The sequence below is a fragment of the Canis lupus genome, chromosome 14 (assembly GCF_048164855.1).
Source record: "Canis lupus baileyi chromosome 14, mCanLup2.hap1, whole genome shotgun sequence".
Lineage (NCBI taxonomy): Eukaryota > Metazoa > Chordata > Mammalia > Carnivora > Canidae > Canis > Canis lupus.
The window spans coordinates 4,648,915-4,664,093 of record NC_132851.1 but is presented as its reverse complement, the minus strand read 5'-3'; positions in this window follow the sequence as shown (position 1 = coordinate 4,664,093).

The window sequence follows — 15,179 nt, the reverse complement described above, 5'->3', positions numbered from 1 at the left end:
GGAGGCAGGAGGCGGGAGGCAGGAAGCCCCCAGAGCCTCTCATCTGGCACCATTCATGGCACTAAAAAGAAACGAGCACTGGGAGCCTCCGATCCGGTGAGGACCGTGGACACAGCAGCTCGTCCGGTTGTCACTTTCTATCTTGTGTATCTCGCAGCGACTCATTAGCATCCTCGACAGTGGACTATTTTGGCTGTTCCACCACTCGGGGATATAATTTAAAGTCAGTCTGAAGTTTCAGGAAGGCAGCAGCAACAGCTGCAGCCTGTGTGCGCGCAGTCCGGACTGGGGCGCTGCTGGGAACCCCCCGGGCGCTGCCCCACCACCCACACCCAGGCAAACCGACTTTGGACAAGGGCCCTGCCCTGGGTGTCTTCACCCAGCACAGGGCTGCGCTAGGGCCCCAGGCTGGTACCAACCTCCTGGCAAACACTCGCTTCCCCTGGGCACTCACTGCCTTGGAATGACTTTCCCAGGATAAGCGCTAGATTGGAGACCCTCTGACAGTTTTTTATATTTTATGTCCCCAGGCCTGTTCTCTCTCCAGCAGACCTCCACAACCTCCATTTATGTGTCAATGTACCTCACTTTATACAGCAGAGCTTTCTTATCAAGTTGAGGTTGAGTGGAGTTTTTATAAAGCAAAGTCATATTTTAAATGCATTGGGTGACCTTGAAGTTGTGTTAGTTCTCTATTGCTGCAAATTATCCCCAAACCAAAGGGGATAGCACAATAGTAAATATTTATTATCCTCACAGTATCTGTGGGTCATGGAGTCAGGTGTGAGTTAGCTGGGAGGTTCTGACCCTGAGATAAGCTGCAGGCAGCAGGAGGCCTCCCCTGAGGTTAGGGCCACCATGCTGGCTGGGGCTGCCATCTCCGAGAGAGCCTGCTTCCAAGGTGGCTCGCTCACATGGCTGGCAGGTGGGTGCTATGGTTAGCAGAGGCCTCACTTTCTCCCCACATGGTCCTCTCAGGCTACTTGAATGTCTTCACAGTAAAGCCACTGACTTCCCCCAGGGTGAGTGATCCATGAGAGAGCCAGGGGAAAGCTGTCCTTTTTATGACTAGCCTTAGAAGTCACATCTTATTCAACAGAAGGGAGTCAGTCACTAATTCGGGGAGGAAATTAGTTCAACTTTTATTTTTTTTATTTTTTTTTATTTTTTTAAATATTTTATTTATTTATTCATGAAAGACACAGGTAGAGAGAGGCAAAGACACAGGCAGAGGGAGAAGCAGGCTCCATGCAGGGAGCGTGAGGTGGGAATCGATCCTGGGTCTCCAGGATCACACCCTGGGCTGAAGGCAGCACTAAACCGCTGAGCCACCAGGGCTGCCCTAGTTCAACTTTTAAAGGGAGCAGTGTCATAGTATGAGTGAACACATTTTAAAGGCACCACAAACATTTAGGAGTAAATCATGCATTCATTTAACAAGTATCTATTGAGCACCTAGTACGGGCCCACACTGTTCTAGAATGTTGGGAAACATCCTGGACAAAACAGACCAAAGTCCCTGCCTGCCCTTGTCACATTAAATTCTAGTGGAAAGGATGGAAAAATAAACAAGCCTAATAAGTTCATTTTGTGGTGTGCTGCAGATTCAAATGCTGTGGTGAAAAACAGTTCACGGGAAGAGCATTCCATTATCCTAGAGTCAGGTTACATTCTGAATAGAGCCACCAGGCCTGTCCTCACTGAGAAGACAGAGTGGGGCAGGCAATGATTGGAGAGGTAATGGGACCATGTTGTGCACGGCCTCATAGTCCACCACATGATCACAGAACCCATGTGGTGGTTGTCACCATGTCCCCTCATGGGTACAAAGATGGGGAGAGAAGTTTCTCTGCTGCTCATAAGAACTGCCAGCATTCCTTTCCCCTAGATCACATAGGAAAAGGAGTTCTGGTGGCCACCCCCAGCTGCAGGTGACATTCATGGCTGTTCAGAGGGAGCTTCTATGCCACCCTGAGATAAGCCGTGGGCACAGGTGCATATAACACTCTGCATCCAAGAGGGAAAGATAAGTGAGCCACTCAATCCCGAAGAGATCACATTTGGAGGAGCAGTCCTTGGGCAAGGCTGAATATGTACCTCTAGAGCTTGATTGGTCATGGTGTTTCCAGAAATGAAGGTAAGCTCTAGGCCACACTCAGCAAAAGCTGCCCAGCCCTGGGGATGGCAGAGTGTTCAAGTTTCCTGAATCATGAAGGGAGGAAGCAGGAAGGAGAAGACATTCCAGGTTTATATGTGGCCAAAAACGGGTCAGCACACTACCCGCCATGTAGAATCTCTCAGGAGACCCTTGACAACAGGGTGCCTAGGGCCGGTGGAGCTAGGGATGAAGCAGTGTAGACTGGGTGTCAGAGGATTCTATGGATGGTTCTCTTTTTTTTAATATTTTATTTATTCATAAGAGACACAGAGAGGGGCAGAGACACAGGCAGAGGGAGAAGCAGGCTCCCCGCAAGGAGCCCGATGTGGGACCCGATCCCAGATCCCGAGATCAGGACCCGAGCCAAAGGCAGATGCTCAACTGCTGAGCCACCCACGCATCCCATCTATGGATGGTTCTAATTGAGCCATCCAGACAGGCTAGAGGAGCCCGAGGGCCAGTGGAAGGTTGGGGGCATTTGCACAGATATGTGTGAATCCTATTGAGGGGGCAGCTATGATCTAGAGAGTGTGGCAGCTAAACACACTGAGACATGAGCTGCCCCTCAATCCCCCTCACAACAGACCCTGTAAAGAAGGACCCTATCCCAAGGGAAGAGAGAAGTTGAGGGGCACAAGAGAGCCCAGACATTGGTGCAGGGTCCAAGGGAGACCTGCGCATGTAGCAAGAGATGGTTCCATGACAGGGTCATCAGTCCAGCCCAGATGACCTTGCTCAAAGATGGCTGTGAGGAAAGAATGAATGAAAAAGCTCTACTCCTGGAGGTGCTGCAGTCACTGGGTGCTTACCGTGAGAGCTGGCAACAGGCACCAGGATAACTGACGAGAATGCGAGGGAGTCCCCTGGGTGTCAGGACAATCATTTCCAGCCATGTCTGAAGCCCATGGAGGCCGACAGAGGCGTTATAGTCTCCTAAGGGTTAAAGGCAGAGACTGGGTGGGGGTGGACACATCCAGGTGTGCATGCTGGTGATGTCGTTTACTGTGTCAGAGAAGTCTGTTAGCCCCAGTTTCCTCACCTGTCAACCTCACACAAGAGCTAAGTGAGAAAATACCTACCATGATTCCCAGCCTATAGAAGTAGTCCACAAATAGCTGATATTTTTGTTACTATTTTTATAAATGTGGTGGACAGCGCTGTGGGGGTTTGTTTGGCTTCATTGCCTAGCACCTCTTCCTTTGGAGACACTGGCCCATCCCACCCTCATGCATTTGGTGGTGGTGGGCAGCTAACCTTAGGACTTAGACAGGGATGGGCAAGGGACCAAGTTGAGTTCATCAAATTCTGTTTCCCAGGGATTGGAACTCTAAGTGTCTTCATGCAGGAAGGCAGCTGGAGCTGAGTCATCCTGTGACAGGGAATTTCCTGGAGTGGCTCCTACTATCATCCCTCCCAGGGTCTGAAATCCGACTCGGCCTTCCAGAGTCTGAGCTTGGCCAGCCTCCTCGTAGTGAGCCCCTCACTGCACCCAATATGCCTTCTGACAAGTTACAGGGCGGGATATCGCTACATCGATGGCCATCTGAACAGAGATATGGGGACACAGAGGCTGGGAAAGAGGATGCGACCTTCCCACCTCCTCTTTTCCCTTTTCATTTCAGCCCATCAGGAGGACTTCTCTGCCCCCTGCCTTCTTTTTTTGATTTACTTTTTAAAAAATCAGAATAATATATATACTTAAATATGAGAGTCAAATAGTGAGTAGAGTTGGGACAACTGGGCAGCCAGTCTGGAAAAGATGAAACTGGATCAGTACATGTGGATAAATTCTAAATGGATCAAAGATTTACATGTAAAAAATCTTTTAAAAACCTTCAACTTTCTCTAGGAGAAAACATAGATGAATTACTTTGTAATCTCTGCATGTAGAGGATTGTGCTAATCATGATTCGCCATCCAGAATCTATCAAAGAAAATATGTCTTTATTTATTTATTCATGAGAGACACACAGACAAAGACAGAGACACAGACAAAGGGAGAAGCAGGCTCCTTGCGGGGAGCCTGATGTGGAACTTGATCCCAGGACCCCAGGATCACGACCTGAGCCAAAGGCAGACGCTCAGCCACTGAGCCACCCAGGTGCCCCACAAAGAAAATATTTCTGAATATGACTACATATCAGTCAAAAATTTAGCAGAAAATAATAGCAATGACAAACAACAAACTGAAAAATAAAATTGCAATACAAAGGATTAATTTCCCTAAAGTGTAAAGAACTCCTGGAAATCAATAAGAAAAAGATACAAAAAAATTGGAATGTGGGCAAAGAACGTAATTACAGCATTCAGAAAAAAAGAATTCTAATAAGGCTCTTGAACATTTAAAAGATTCTTAATCTGACTCATAATGAGAACAGATGGACACTCATCAGATTAAAAAAGAACTCAAAAGTTTGACAACACTGTAGGAAAATAATCACTTTCACACAATTCTGATGGGAGAATAAGATGCTACAAACCCTGTGGAGAACAATTAGACATTATCTACCAATAGTATGAATATATTTGCCCTCTGACCTCTAGAAAGTTATCCCACAGCTTATGTGCACATAAATGAAATAACATATGTATAAAATTATTCATTTCAGCATTGTCGGTATTAGCAGAACATTGGAAACACCCCCAGCAACTAGTTAAAAAGTCAAAAATTTACTTTTTTTTTTTTAAGATTTTATTTATTTATTCGGGAGAGATGCAGAGAGAGAGGAAGAGACATAGGCAGAGGGAGGAGAAGCAGGTTCCCTACAGGGAGCCCCATGGGGAGCTCCATCCCAGATCCCAGGATCACAACCTGAGCCAAAGGCAGATGCTCAACCGCTGAAACACCCAGGCGTCCCAAGTCAAAAGTTTACTTTAAAAAATCTATCCCATGTCCCACCCCAGCCCCATCCTCAATTCTCAATTACCAGAAGCTTTAAAATTTGCTAATTGGTTTTTCAGATATTTGCCTATATATGTCTCTTTTAAAATGTTTATATTATTTCTCAAATTTAATTTTAAATTATTTTCAATTTAAGCATTATCTACTGATTTTCTAGTATAGAAGGGATTTAGCTCTATTATATATCCTCCACCTCTAATGCACACACAGAGCTATTCAGTATTCACTTTCATTTCCCCAAATGGTTACATTATAATTTTTAAAGATTTTATTTATTCATGAGAGACACAGAGAGGCAGAGACATAGGCAGAGGGAGAAGCAGGCTCCCCATGTTGGGAGCCCCATGCGGGACTCAATCCCGGAACCCCAGGATCACACCCTGAGTCGAAAGCAGATGCTGAACCACTGAGCCACCCAGGTGTCCCTTTATTTTATTTTTTAAAGATTTATTCATTTTAAAGAGAGAGTACATGAGCAGGGTGAGAGGCAGAGGGAGAGAGAGAATCTTCAATCAAATTCCATGCTGAGCACCGAGCCAAAAGCAGGGCTTGATCCCAGGACCTTGAGATTATGACCTGAGCTGAAATCAAGAGTCAACTGCCCAACTGACTGAGCCACCCAGGCACCCCTTTCTTGAACATTTTTAAATTTTTTGCTGAAGTTAATAACTGCTTTGTTTTTCATTTGACCATTTCATTTTCATTTGACCATTTTTAGTGTATTTATTAACAATTTATCCCCCAAATATTCAGTGTATCATAAATCTGAGATCCTCTATCAGTTCCTTTTTTTTCCCTAGAATTTTTCCCTTCATTCTTTTCCTGTGTGCACTTGTTTCCTGCTTCATAGCATCCATCTTAAAAATCTGTCTTTACTATCATCCTGAGTATTTCCTTTGGTCACTCCATCTGATGTGTTGGATCCATTCATCCATGTGTTCTGGATCCCAAGTCTCCTAGATTTGCTTACTTATTTTAGTAAAATACATTCTCTAGTAGATCCTTAAGAAAGAGTACATAGAAAAAATTTGAGATACTGCATTTCTGAAAATGTTTTCATTATACTTTTCACATTTGGTGTTAGTTTGGCTTTATAAATCAGTTCAGAAATTTGTTTTCCAAATGCTCCATTTCCTTCCAGCATCAGTGTTGCTGATGAGAAATCTGATGTCATCCTGTCTCTAGTCCTTTGCTGTGGTTTATTTCCTCTCTCAGGAAACCTCTCTGGAATCTTAATTCCTGATGTCCTGAAATTGCATGATGATATCCCTTAATGTGAAGTTCTATTTTACAATTATTTATTGTGTTGGGGCACTCATGAGATTTTTTGGATTATTTCTTTGGTAATTTTCTTTCCTCAGTTTTCTTTGTTCTCTCTTTCTGAATATGCTATCAGTGAATGTGAAACTCTTGAATCAATACTCTCAATTTCATATTGTTTCTCTCCTACTTTCCGAATCTGTATCTTCCATTTCCTTTCTATGAGATTTCATTAATTTCATCTACTAACCTTTCTATTGAATGTTATTCCATCATTGCACTTTTATTTATTTTTGATTTTTTGGAGAGAGAGAGCACACAAGCCAGGGGAGAGGCAGAGAGAGAAGGACAAAGAGTCTTAAGCAGGCTCCATGCTCAGTGTAGAGCCTGACACAGGGCTCAGTCTCATGACCCTGACTGAGATCATGACCTGAACCAAAACCAAAAGTCGGATGCTCAACTGACTGAGCCACCTGGTTCACTTCATCACTTTTCATTTCTAAGTGTCCTTTCTTGTTCTCTTATTTTTATAAATTGGCAGTGCTTTTGATTATTTCTGCTCCCTGACTTTTTTCCTGCTTCCTTTTTTTCATTTGGTTTCTGTCTTTCATGCAATCAAGCTGCCCATCCATGTTAAACATCCAGCTCTAGTCATTCTCAAATGTTGGAGTTTTCCAACTCCTAAATAGAAGTCACTTGTGTTTTTTCAGACTGCTGATTTTTTAACAAATAACAACATAAGCAATACATAAATGTATTCTCATTGTCAAAAATTCAAACACTATAAGAGCTCAGTCTTATAAGGGTGGCTCAGTCAGTTAAGCGTCTGCCTTCAGCTCAGGTCATGATCTTGGAGTCCTAGGATCAAGCCCCACATCTGGCTCCCTGCTCATTGGAAAGTCTGCTTCTTCCTCTGCCTTTCCCCTTGTTCATGTTCTTTCTCTTTCTCAAATAAAGAAAGAATTTTTTTAAAAATTCAAACACTATAAAAATATGCTGAGAAAAATGTAAAAGTCCCCATGTACTCCCACTCCTGTTCCTAAAGGTAACCACTGACAATAGTTTGGTGTGCCAAGATATTTTCTACCATAGAGTTTAGATTGTGTGTGTGTGTGTGTGTGTGTGTGTGTGTGTTCTATTTCTTTGGACTGCAAGAGTTATTTAATTGTTTTTAAAGATTTTATTTATTTATTCATGAGAGACACAGAGAGAGAGAGAGAGAGGCAGAGACACAGACAGAGGGAGAAGCAGGCTCAATGCAGAGAGCCTGATATGGGACTCGATCCCGGGTCTCCAGGATCACGCCCTGGGCTGAAGGCAGCGCTAAACCGCTGAGCCACCCGGGCTGCCCGAGTTATTTAATTTTGTAATTGATTACCCAACATTTGAATATTAGGAGATCATATAAAAATTCAGATTCCTAAACTCTCTCTAAAAGATTTGAAAATTCTGGCAACACTGGACCCGTATACCCATATTATGAAGCGGCATCTTTTCTATAGTTCTGTTAGTCCCTGCTTGGCCTGTGCCCACTCATATTACTTGCCGGGATCCTTTAAGCATTGGAGTTAGTGGTGCCTTGGTTAAGGTGTTGGTATACACTCTGAAAGTTGTAACACGTCCATCACTAAATAATAACAGGATAGTCTATCAGATCATAAGAAGATCTGTCAGATAGGAAAACCTAAAGGGGAAAGGCCTTCTCTTACAATGGCATGGGAATGAATGGGATGGAATGGATTGGACACCAGATCAGTGGAACTGTTGGACATGGAAAATAAGATGGCTTATTAACTGCTGATCCCTGAGTATTTTTTCCGCTAATCTTCCCCAATATAGATTCCATGGCTGCAAAATACACTTTCTGACTTCTACATAGAAGAATAGGTACAAGCTGGAGAGCATGTGAGGCAGGAAGCAGCAGACATGTTGATCTGCCAAAAGGAGAGGAGACACTAGGTATGAGCCGTCACCATGGCCATTGCATGAATGGCTGCCACTTACCCTCATATAGCTGGTTACCAAGGCTGACTCCTCATACTTTCTCTCATCAGGAACAGGACCCACTGTGCCATTTTTCCCTAAACAAATGCAAGGAAGCTTTTGGTACATGTAGCTCTGATCTCCCTCCATAATCCTATTTCCTCTCGTAGATAGCCACACACCCCTTCATCCAAGGCAAATCATGATTTTAATCTCCGATAAATGGTAAAGAATACAGATTTTATGAACCCTTTTATATTAAAAAGGGTTAAGGAGAATCTAATAAAATCATTTCTGTGGGTGGATACTTAGCTGTAAGAATACATTACCTATTTGTCAGCAGAAGCAAACATCTCTGCCCCATTTTAATTCACTGCTATATAGATATATTTTAGTGTTCCTTTTTTAAATTTTACAGGTGCATGGGATGGCTTGGGGGAAAAGAGATTGGCCAGACCTCATCATTTGTCTATAGAACACAGAGCAAAGGACCTTGAGGTCTTCCAGTCTCCAATCTAGTAAAGTCCTTGTGGAACATTCTTCACAGAAGAACAGTATGACCCCTGTTTTTGTCAGTCATCTCCCTACCCCACCTCCAACCTTTCTTCCTCTTTCCCACCAGCCTCCCACCCAAGGGTCCTAGAAGCAGTCCCCCATGGGCCCTTGCTCTGCAACCTGTACAGAAATCACAGAAACATTATTACAGTCATAGTTAATGTTTATTTTCTTGCTTCCAATGAGATATTAGCCTTTTCCTCCACTAAATTGCTTCATGATACTGTACTTGAGAAATGACAGGGTCATCTTTGGTCACATTTTCACCCTCAGCAGAAATAAAGGGGCATTTAATGGACAATACAGATGAAATGATTCAGGCTCCCTCCATAAACACTGTTTTAGGATGCAGCCAAGGAGAAAAGAAAGAGAGAGGAGTAAGGAGACAAATAATATGATATTCCTCTTTCTTCTCTCCCAAATTAAATTTATTCCTGCCCTGCTTGCATCTAATACTGCTATCATAATTTCTCTTGGATGCTTCCCATTATCACATAGAAAAATGGAATTCTGCGCCATGATTGAATCTAAATACTAAAATCATTTAAGATACACTACTCCTGGGACATACAGCAAAATGTAATAAGTTTCTCAAAATGTGACCTAATTATAACTGTCCTTTTAAGTTTCATTTCCTGCTGGGACCAAATGTCTGCAGTTAAAAATAATTCTTGAAACAGGTCCATGTTGCCACAAAACTTTTCAGAGTCACTTAAATGTTATCCATATACCCAGTTGATTTTTCTCCTCTGTTCCTATGTGATAAAAGCCAGACATCCAGGAGACACAGGAGGCCAAGCTACACTTCAGGCAGAGAACATGCTGGGCCAGAATTCTCACAATGGAAACCTTCCCATCTGCCTGGTTACCACTGTTTCACTGACACCCCGTGCAGCCATGACCCCATATCATAGGGCCTTGAATGCCAACAGTCCACCCATCTCTTCGTACGGCCTCAAGAGTATCAGGCTCCTATGCTCCGAGCTTCATTCTCATTTGCTGCCCTGAATGGTCTTTGTGAAGCTCAGGCCTCAATCCCCTCTCCGTCTCCATGGTCCATAGTGTTCACTCTCTCCTCCTAGTGCCCATTTCAGCCAATCTCCATTTAGAGGCAATACTGTCTTCCTAAACAGCAAAACCCCACTCTCTGGCTGGCCAGCTTCCCATTGCTTTATTCGTACTGACTCTGATGGACCTGACTCCTGACAGTGGGGTTTTCTAAGGACACTTCAGAAGCTGTTGCTTTTTCAATGACTCCATTTAACTCTCTCTGAAAAGGAACTAAAAACCAGGACTTTTGTGATCTAAGGCCACACACCTGGAAGGTTCAACACACATGCTCTGAAGTCAGACAGACCTAGGTTTGAATTTTAGCTCCTCCACCCATGCGGCTCCAGACGTGTGCTTGAACTCCCCATGTCTCAGTTTCCTCACCTGTGAAGTGAGGATGATAAAGGAATGACTTTATAAGGTTGTTGTGAGAATTAAAATTGATAAAGAATGCCAAGCAGTTATCATAGAGCCTAGCGTGTGGCAAACATTCAATAGATAAGAGCTCTTATTATTAGAGCATTTGAAAAAATAACTTCTTCCAGCTAAGATAATGCCATTAGTACAGATGCTATTTCTGTTGTCAGAGGGTGCCAGAAGGATTCAAGCCAAAGATGGCTAGAAACTAAATTACCTTAGTCCTCTGGATGCTCTTCCGTCTTGATCTCAGCTCATAGGAGAGGTAAACAGCCAAGCAAAGAGGAAGGCCACAGCCAGGTTCATACCCAAGAGGCCTGGGTAAGAACCCACAAGCAAAGACATGCCATTTCCAGGAGCTTCCCCAACCTGAGAAGAAGTAGTTGGGTTTTATATGACCAGATACATTTTCATTTTTAATTTCAGATATGCTCATTTGTTCTGTGCCAAATGGTATCCCTGGAGCCCTCACTGGGGTGGTGGCGACCAGGTGATGGGTGACCGAAGCTGGATATGTAATGCCAAGTCTGATGTTGGGAGCTTAAAAAATGATACAGACAGGCACTGAGAGCTCCCCACCCAGTCCTGGCCAAAAGCACTGCAGGCTTCCACCAAGAGAAATCAGAAGAAAAGAAACAAAAAAAGAACATAGCTGGCTGGGAGCAACAAAGAACAGGCAGGCAGAAAGGAAAGCTGCGGGAAGCCCTGTTTGGCAGTGAGCACAACAGAGGCCAGGAGGCAGGAAGAGAGATGGGGAAGGGGAGAGAGGAACCCAACGGTTCACCTGCTAGGTTTCTACACTGACCTGGGTGCCGTAAGAGCTGAGTCAGGAGATCTAGGCTCCATACAGCATTTGCTCCTGGCAGCGTTTCTGGCCTATGTATAAGGAGATAGTTGATTTAATGTATGATTATAGAGCTCACATGTAAAACAAATGTAATGGGAACATGAGATCCTTCCATTAAATATTCAAAAATGATATTAATAATAATGAGTTTCCTGTAACCAGCAAGGAGTGGGCTGATGGATGCTCAAGCTTTCTTACTCTTTCTTCAGTTTGTTGGAAGAGCCCCCGGGGCCGAGATGCACTGTTTTACATTGCCTTTATTGGCTTGCCGCCCTTCTGTGTCTCACTTCCTCACTCTATCCCTGTTCTAAGACCACAAGTCCACAGTCAAGGTGGTAGTTGCACTCCCTCAGAAGGTTTTAGAGGACTTTGCCTCTTCCAGCTTCTGGCAGCTCCAGGTGCTCCTTGGCTTATGGCTGTATCTCTCCAATCTCTGTCCTCATCTCGGTGTGGCTTTTTCCTCCTCTGTCCACATCTTCTCCTCTCCTGCCTCTTCTAAGGACACTGGTCGTTGAATTTAGGACTCGCCTAGATAATCCAGGATGATTTCACTATTTTTTTTTTTTTTAGAGATTTTTATTTATTCATTCATGAGAAACACAGAGACAAGAAACACAAGACAAGAAACACAAGAGACACAGGCAGAGGGAGAAGCAACTCAAACCCCGGGATCATGACCTGAGCCAAAGGCAGATGCTCAACCACTGAGCCACGCAGGTGCCCCCAGGATGATTTCACATCTTGAGTTCTTCAAATTAATCGCATCTGCAAAGACTCTTTTTTCCAAACATCACATTCACAGGTTGTGAGGCCTAGCACACCAACATATCTTTTTGAGGCCACCATTTTGTTGCCATTTTGTTGTCAAATAAACAACTCACATTCGTTCTCAGGCTTTGCTTTGCCTAGAACTCAAATAAAGCAAGCAGCCAATGAAATACAGGTTATCTAGTCTGTACCTCTATCCCCAGGCAGGTCAGACCAAACAAATTGCTTGTAAAGCTTATCAGACCTCAAAACTGTACCCTCAGGGTTTAGCATATAGTACCTGGCGCATAGTAAGACTCAAAAAAATATTTGCTGAATGAATAAAGTCTCATCATCAGATTCCCAGGTAGAGAAATGAACTTTAGGTTTTTCTTTAGCTTTGTTTTCAACACCTTTATTAAGGCATACTTTACATGCCACAAATTTTATCCACTATAAGTTTACAATGTGATAATTTTTAGTAAATTTATAGAGTTGTACAATCATCACCACAAACCAGTCTTAGAACATTTCCATCACCCCAGAAAGTGCTCTATGCTTGTTTGCAGTCAAACCCCACTTTCAATGCAGCCTTAGGCAATCCCTGATCTGCATTCCCTTTTCCCTTTCTGGATTGTTCACATAAATGAAATTACCTAATATGTGGTCTTTTGCTTCTAACTTCCTTTGTATAGCATACTGTTTCTGAGGTTGATCCACCCGGTAGCATATATATCAGTAGTTCATCCCTCATTGCTGAGTTGTGTTCTACTGAATAGACATGCCACGTTTTGTTTAATCCTTAACAACTGATGAGCATTTAGACTGGTTCCAGTTTGGAGCTATGATGAATAATGTTGCTACAAACATTCACATACAAATCCATGTATAGTCATATATTTTCATTTCTCTTGAGTAAATACCTAAGGGTGAAATCTAACCTTTTATTTTGAAATTTTTCAAATCTATAGGAAAGTTTCAAGAATTGCGCATTATAGGACATTCTTTAGCTTGATTTGCATTTGGCAACATTGGGCCATATTTGCTTTATCTCTATCTCTGTGCCATTTGATAGAAAGTTGCCAACATCATGACACATTGCCCCTGTATACTTTACCTCCTAATAATAAACCCATTGTCCTACATAACCACGATACCATTGTCACAGCTAAGACTTTTTTTCCCAACTATTTTGAAAATTTCAAAACTACCAAAAAAGTTGAAAGAATAAGACACTGAAGTGAACCTCAGCTTTGCCACTATTTTCCATATTATTGCTTTTACCTTTGTTTCTCAAATCTTCTCACTGTGACTGCACCTAAAACATTTGCCTTGGGCCGTCCTTGGTGCACCACCATGGAACATTCCTGACTTGTCACACACTTACTCCTCCTTTGTTTATTCCCTGTGTTTTCAGGGCTGTTTCACAAGGCTCCAGGATGCCTCTAGCATCTTGTCTTGAGGGATATTGGAAAACCCTCAAGACTTCCCTCACCTCCTCCTGGCTCAGATGTCTTCTTCTCAATGACACCTATCCTCCCAATGCTACTAAAAATCTCAACCCATCTCTTCCCTTCACCAGTATTTCTTAACCCCTAAACTATGCAGTAATTTTTCCCCCCAAAGTACCTATCACCTTTTAACATAACATAGAATTTATGTTTTTGTTATATTTACCCATTGCCTGTCCCTACTACAACATAAACTCTGTGAGGGCAGAGATGTTCTTTTTTGTTCATTGCTGTATCCCTAGGCCTGATTTTAGTGCCTGGCACATTGGGGGATCAATAAATACTCATAGAAGGACTGGCCGGATGATGCATGTATGCATATGCATGGGTGTGCATCTCGTAACCCATCACGAGGAGCAGCGACAGATTGACCCTGAGCCAATGGTCTCCCATAGGCAGCAGCGGTGGGAAGGGATCTGGGGTTTAGCCTCAATGAAGCCTTCAGAAAACCACCAACCAAACTACCAACTTTAAAAACTGCAACATGAACAACTCCTCCCCCAACTTCAGTAGAACAGACCAGAACTTTCCAAATAGGAAGTCTCCCAGTGCTTTTCTGAAGAAAGATATTTTTTGCCTCAGAGAGCAACTGCAAGCAAGTAAGTCTCCAGAGACCATAAAAGCTGGAAATCCAACCCTGGATTTCCGGGAGGAGGCAAATACCATGCTGTGCTGCCCCCCTGCCCCTCCCAAAGGCCCTTCCTAGAACACAACACACACCTGCCCCTGGCATCCAGGTCAGACCTCCTGGCCATCTCCACGTCCATCCTCTCCCGGGGCACACCTGACCCAAGGTAAGAGAAGCCAAGGGACCAGTTCTGCCTGACACAAAGCCAGTCTCATTCTCACTCCCCAGAGCCTGAATAGGAAGGAGAGGGGCCCTGCTATCAGCAGGACAGATGCTGAAAGGAAGCTGATAGAGGCTATGGGTCAGAGGTGGTGCTGGGGAGGCTGTGAACAAGCGGAAATCATGAGGAAACACAGCGTGGTAAAAGCTGTGAGAGAGGAAAGCCCTTCGAGGAATAGCAAGAGGGTGATGAATTCCACAAATCCCTGCCCCTGAGGTCCCTCCAGCTGCCCCCAGATTCCCCTTGATATTGGGTTCCAGTGTCTTCAAGGCCTGGCTAGTCCACAGATCCTGTATTCCAGAAGTCTCCATCACCCTCACTGCTTTGCCATTTCTTCACCACAAACCTCAGCACTTGAACTAAGCTGAATGACCCTTTATTCCTGGCAACCCAAAGAATCTAAGTAAAATAGAAAGACCTGAGTGTTTGTTGTGCATAAGAGATTACAGGGGAGAGCAAAATTCCTGGAGACGGCGTCTCCACTCAAGGAATTTACTGCTTACCCCTGTGTTTTTCTCCACAGCAGACATCCTCTTGCAGTGCTCTCCTGCCTTGTTACTCAAGATGTGGTCCAAAATCCACCCGCATGGACATAGCTTGGGAGATGGTTAAAAGGAGAACCCAGGCCCCCACCCCAGACCTATTCAACCTGGTAAATTGTGAGAACATTAAAATTGTTTAAGGAGCACTGCTTCCCCGCCCCCGCCCCCCCCCCCCCCCCAGATAATTGTCCCAAACCCATTGTCCCAGTCACTGTTCCACTCTCGGGTTTCCATCTGCCACCGATTTGATACCCAACGTCAATAATTCTATGGGTATCAAAGCTATTGTTTAACATGTTTGCCTGTAAAATGCAAGCTTCTTAAAGTTGTTTCTTTGCCTGTATCCTTTAGGTGTCTTT